The sequence below is a fragment of the Papio anubis genome, chromosome 8 (assembly GCF_008728515.1).
Source record: "Papio anubis isolate 15944 chromosome 8, Panubis1.0, whole genome shotgun sequence".
Lineage (NCBI taxonomy): Eukaryota > Metazoa > Chordata > Mammalia > Primates > Cercopithecidae > Papio > Papio anubis.
Window position 1 is genome coordinate 39,886,398 of NC_044983.1, and position 6,061 is coordinate 39,892,458.

At 41.6% G+C, this 6,061-nt stretch overlaps 1 non-coding gene across 1 annotated transcript; it reads left to right on the forward strand.

Moving 5' to 3' along the window:
• The first annotated feature begins 2,356 nt into the window (after nucleotides 1-2,356).
• Nucleotides 2,357-2,429, forward strand: LOC116268751. Its single transcript, XR_004175918.1, has one exon. It is a non-coding gene; the product is annotated as a small nucleolar RNA SNORD65 (small nucleolar RNA).
• The last annotated feature ends 3,632 nt before the right edge of the window (nucleotides 2,430-6,061 follow it).

Below are 6,061 nucleotides of genomic sequence, written 5' to 3' on the forward strand. Positions count from 1 at the left end.
GACAAAGGGACTGGTAGTCAAGATCCGTAAGAAACTCCTAAAACATGGCCGGGTGCAGTGGCTCACGCCTGTAATCCCAGTGCTTTGGGAGGCTGAGGCGGGCGGATCACCTGAGGTCAGGAGTTTGAAACCAGCCTGGCCAACATTGTGAAACCCCGTCTCTACTAAAAGGACAAAAAACTTAGCCGGGCGTGGTGGCAGGAGCTCATAATCCTAGCTGCTTGGGAGGGTGAGGCACGAGAATCGCTTGACCCTGGGAGGTGGAGGTTGCAGTGAGCTGAGACTGCGCCACCAGCACTCCAGCCTGGGCAACAAAAATGAAACTCCATCTCAAAAAAAAAAAAAAAGACAAACAACCCAACTTAAAATACGGGCAAAAGATTTGAACAGATTTCCTAACTCTGTATGAATGGCAATAAACACATGAGAAAGTGCTCAATATCAGGGAAAAGCAAGTTTAAACCAAATGAGATACCACTCCATGCTAAAATTCAGTAGCCAAAATTTAAAATGCTGACGACACTAAATGTTGGGGGCAATGTGGAAAACTGGAACTCTTGCATTGTTCGTGGGAAAATAAAATGGTGAAACCCCTTGATACGGTTTGGCTCTGTGTCCCCACTCAACTCTCATCGCAAATTGTAATCCCCACATGTCAAGGGAGGGACCTGTTGGAAAGTGATTGGATCATGGGGGCAGTGTCCCCCATGCTGTTCTCGCGATAGTGAGTTCTCACGAGATCTGATGGGGGTTTTCTCTCTCCTGCTACCGAGTAAGATGTGCCTTGCTTCTCCTTCACATTCCACCATGATTGTAAGTTTCCTGAAGCCTCTCCAGCCATGCAGAAACTGAGTCAATTAAACCTCTTTTCTTTATAAATTACCCAGTCTCAAGTAGTTTTTTTTTTTCTTTTTTTCTTTTTTTCTTTTTTTAATTTTTTTTTTGAGACAGCGTCTCACTCTGTCACCCAGGCTGGAGTGCAACAGCACTATCTCCGTTCACTGTAACCTCCACCTCCCGGGTTCAAGCGATTCTCCTGCCTCAGCCCCCCAGGTAGCTTGGATTACAGGCGCCCGCCACCACACCCAGCTAATTTTTGTATTTTTAGTAGAGACGGGGTCTCCCCATGTTGGCCAGGCTTGTCTTGAACTCCTGACCTCAGATGATCTGCCCTTCTCGGCCTCCCAAAGTGCTGGGATTACAAGCGTAAGCTACCACGCCTGGCCTTCAGGTAGTTCTTTATAGCAGTGTGAGAATGAACTAATACACCCCTTCAAAAAAATGTAAAACATACACCTATGCTGTGACTCAACAATGAGAAATAAAAACATGTTTATGCAAACACTTATATAAGAATACTTATAGCAGCTTTGTTCTTTATTTATTTATTTATTTATTTTATTTATTTATTTTTGTTGTTGAGACGGAGTCTTGCTCTGTTGCCCAGGCTGGAGTGCTGTGGCTGGATCTCAGCTCACTGCAAGCTCCACCTCCCGGGTTCACGCCATTTTCCTGCCTCAGCCTCCCAAGTAGCTGGGACTACAGGTGCCCGCCACCTCGCCCGGCTAGTTTTTTGTATTTTTTTAGTAGAGACAGGGTTTCACTGTGTTCGCCAGGATGGTCTCGATCTCCTGACCTCGTGATCCGCCGGTCTCGGCCTCCCAAAGTGCTGGGATTACAGGCTTGAGCCACCGCGCCCGGCCTGTTCTTAATAGTCAAATCCCGAGTATTAATAGGAGGCTGGAATAAACAAACTGTGGTTTATAAAATTACCCTTCATTAAAAAAGAATGAGCTACTGATACATGAAGCAGCATGAATGCCTCTCAAAACTCTTATGCTAACTGAAAGGAACTTCGCACACAAGCGTGCATGCTGTGCAACTCCACCTATGGGAAATTCTACAACAGGCAAATCTAATCTGCAATGGAAAAAATCAAAATAGTCGTTATGTCTGAAAAGGTAAAGTTAAGAGTTGACTTGGGACAGCCAGCTGCAGTGGTGTGCACCAGAGTCCCAGCTACTTGGGAGGCTGAGGCGGGAAGATTGCGTGAGCCCAGGAGTTTGAGGCTGCAGTGTGCTATGGTCACACCACTACATTTCTGCTTGGGCAATAGAGCAAGACCCTGTCTCTGAAAAACAAACAAACAAACAAATAATTGACTAGGGAGAGCATAAAGAAAATTTCTGAAGTGATGGTGATGTTTTACCATTTGATATGGGTTTGCATCACATAAAAGAATGCATTTTTCAAAATGTACACTTAAGATTTGAACATTTCATTGTAGCTAAAGTTTACATTAAATGAAATATATATATACACACATATACATATATACGTGTGTGTGTGTGTGTGTGTGTGATGAAATCACCCCAAATAGCTGGAATTACCAGCAGATTGTATAGTGGTGAACCTACAATTTTATGAAGAAAAAGAAATATACTTAAAAATAAATATTGAACTCAATAATATGCATGTTTACATATGTGCTGATGTCTTATCTTACTTTGAAATGAATAGATAATGGAAAAATGCATATTGAAACACATGTAGCAGACTGCTTATGGTGAAATTTTGGCAGTAGGTCTGTGAGTTTTCATTGTAAAATTCTTTTAACTTTTCTGCATACTTACAATTTTTCATAAGATATTGAGAAAAACCTTGAAAACGAAAATACAAGAAAATGGGACTTGGAGGCAATATAAATTTTCTTAAGACAAAAATGCACAGAAGATACATCTTACCACATTGACACAAAGAAACACTGGTCAGCAAAAGACATCATGAAGAAAGGGAAGAGTGAAAATAACAAGCACCTGTAATTCCAGCACCTTGGGAGGCTGAGGCGGGCAGATCACCTGTGGTCAGGAGTTCAAGACCAGCCTGGCCAACATGGCAAAACACTGTCTCTACTAAAAATACAAAAATTAGCCAGGTGTGGTGATGCACACCTGTAATCCCAGCTCTCAGGAGGCTGAAGCAGGAGAATCGCTGAAACCCAGGAGGCGGAGGTTGAAGTGAGTCAACATCGCACCACTGCGCTCCAGCCTGGGCGACAGAGCAAGACCCTGTCTCTAAATAAATAAATAAATAAATAAATAAATAAATAAATAAATCTGAATGATCCACATGGGTCCAATGATACCATCACGTGTCCTTGTAAGAGGGAGTCAAGGGAAACAGAACTACTAAAGAGGAGAAGGCGCTGTGATGATGCCAGCAGGTACTGGATGATCACTGTCAAGGAATCCAGGCAGCATTAACAGCCGAAGGGAACCTACGGTCCTCTCAGAGCATCCAAAAGGGTCATTCCTGCCAACACCTTGCCTTTCACACAGGAAAACTGCTGTCCTGACTTCTGACTTCCAGAAGCTTAAGAGAATACATTTGCATTGCTTTCAGCCACTAGGTTTGTGGTAATTTGTCACAGCAGCAATAGGAATCTGACACAGGGAAGAAGTGGCTCTGAAAGGTTCTGCGTTGCTGCCAGGGGTATGTATTGGTTTAACCATTTTAGAAACTAGTTTGTAATTATCTGAATAAACTGAAGATGTGTGTACCCTATACTCAGCCATCCCACGCTAAGACAAATACTCCAAAGAAATTATTGCATGTATGCACCAGGAAACAGGCAAAACAATGTTCATAGCATCATTACCACAACAGCAAACAAAGAAACTACCTCAATTTCATAAGAAGGCAAATTTATATATAAACTGTGGTGAAATCCTATAACGGAATATCTTACAGCACGGAAAATTAGTGAAATACAGCATTAGTACTGATGACTCTCAAAAACATAACTATAAGAGGAAAAGCAGGTTTGGGAAAAATGCATACTTAATTAAAATACATTTTTATATATACATATATATTATCAAAACAGGCAAAATTTTAAAATATATTACTTAGAGATACATATATAGAGAGAAAGTATAACAAAAGAAATAATAAGGGCTGAGCACTGTGGCTCATACCTGTAATCCCAGCACTTTGGGAGGCCAAGGCGGGCAGATCACTTAAGGCCAGGAGTTCAAGACCAGCCTGGCCAACATGGTGAAACCCTGTCTCTACTAAAAACACAAAAGTTAGCTGGGCATGGTGTTGCACACCCATAATCCCTATTTGGGAGGCTGAGGCAGGAGAAGCACTTGAACCCAGGAGGCAGAGGCTGCAGTGAGCCGAGATTGCACCACTGTACTACAGCCTGGGTGACAGAGTGAGACTCCATCTCAGAAAAAAAAAAAAGAAGAAGAAGAAACAGTAATTATAAAATTTAAAAGTAGTAGCCTCTGAGGAGAGAAAAACAAAGAAGTGACAATCATGTCCTATTTTCCACACTCAGGTGCTCTTTTTCTCTTTTTATCCCTTAACTTGCCAACTCCATTTAAAAAAAATAAGAAGAAGAAGAAGAACTCTTCAAAATTTATCTCCTTTCTCTCCCAGCTCCTCTTGAAACATGGTAAGATAATTTAGTGCATTCTTAAGATTTTGTTTCTTTTCTTCTTACATTACACAATTCCAGATAATTTATTTATCCTATTCACTTGTTTCAAATATATATATATTTTTCCCACTTTTCTCCCCCTTAAGATTTTTCTGTTTCTTTATTGTTTTGTCTAGATCTTTTCTCAATATTTTCTTCAGACAAAATAAGGGATTATATACTCCATGAATTCTTGTCCATACACAAACATCTTATTCCCTGTAGGTGAATCATGTCTCCGCTAGGTGTAGAATTCTTGCTTGGAAGCCCTTTATTTCAATGGTCTACACAAGTTCTTCTCCTGTCTTCTTTTGTTTTTTGTTTCTTTATTTTGTTTTGTTTTGTTTTTGTTTTATTTTGTTTTGTTTTTGGAGACAGAGTCTCGCTCTGTCACCCAGGCTGGAGTGCAATCTTGGCTCATGGCAACCTCCACCTCCCGGTTCAAGCGATTCTCCTGCCTTAGCCTCCCGAGTAGCTGGGATTTCAGGAGCCCGCCTAGCTAATTTTTGTATTTTTGGTAGAGACAGGGTTTCGCCATGTTGGTAAGGCTGGTCTTGAACTCCCAAACCTCAAGTGATCCACCCACCTCGGCCTCTCTACTAAAAATACAAAAAAAAAAAAATAGCCAGATTTGGTGGCATACACCTGTAATTGCGTCTACTTGGGCCACAGAGGCATGAGAATCGCTTGAACCTGGGAGAAGGAGATCACGGTGACCCGAGATCGCGTCACTGCACTCCAGCCTGGGTGACAGAGTGACTCTATCTCAAAAAAATAAAAATTGGTCAAAGGATATGAATAGGCAATATGGAAAAAAGCAAGTCCAAATGACCAGTAAGCATATTTAAAAGGTGGTCAAATTCACTAGTAGTTAGGGAAGTATAAGTTTAAATAACAAGATTTTATGTTATACCCATCAAACTATAAAAAACTCATAAAGCGCTGTAACACCTATTGCCAGTAGGGATGTAGGGGAAAGGGTGCTTTCATATCTTGTTCCTTGAAGTGTGAAGTGTTACAGCTTTATGGAAGGTGATCTGACGATGTAAAAGTTTGTTTTTTTTTTTTTTTTTTTAAAGTTTTAAATACATATTCTGGCTGGGTGCGGTGGCTGACGCCTGTAATTCCAGCACTGTGGGAGACTGAGTTAGGCAGATAACCTGAGGTCAGGCATTCGAGACCAGCCTAGCCAACATGGCAAAACCCCTCCTCTACTAAAACTACAAAAATTAGCCAGGTGTGATGGCAGGCGCCTGTAGTCCCAGCTACTCTGGAAGCTGAGGCAGGAGAATTGTCTGAATCCAGGAGATGGAGGTTGCAGTGAGCAGAGATTGTACCATTGCACTCCAGCCTGGGCGACAGAGCAAGACTGCATCTGAGAAAATAATAATAATAATAATAATAAATAAAATAAAATAAAATACATATCCCTTCAACCCAGCAATTCTGCTCATGAGGATGGGTCCCACAGAAACACAATCACCAATGTGAAAGGCATCAGCAAGAACGGTTACTGCAGCATGTTCATACTGGAGAAAACCCCGGAAACGAAGTGACTGCCCTTCCACCAGGGGG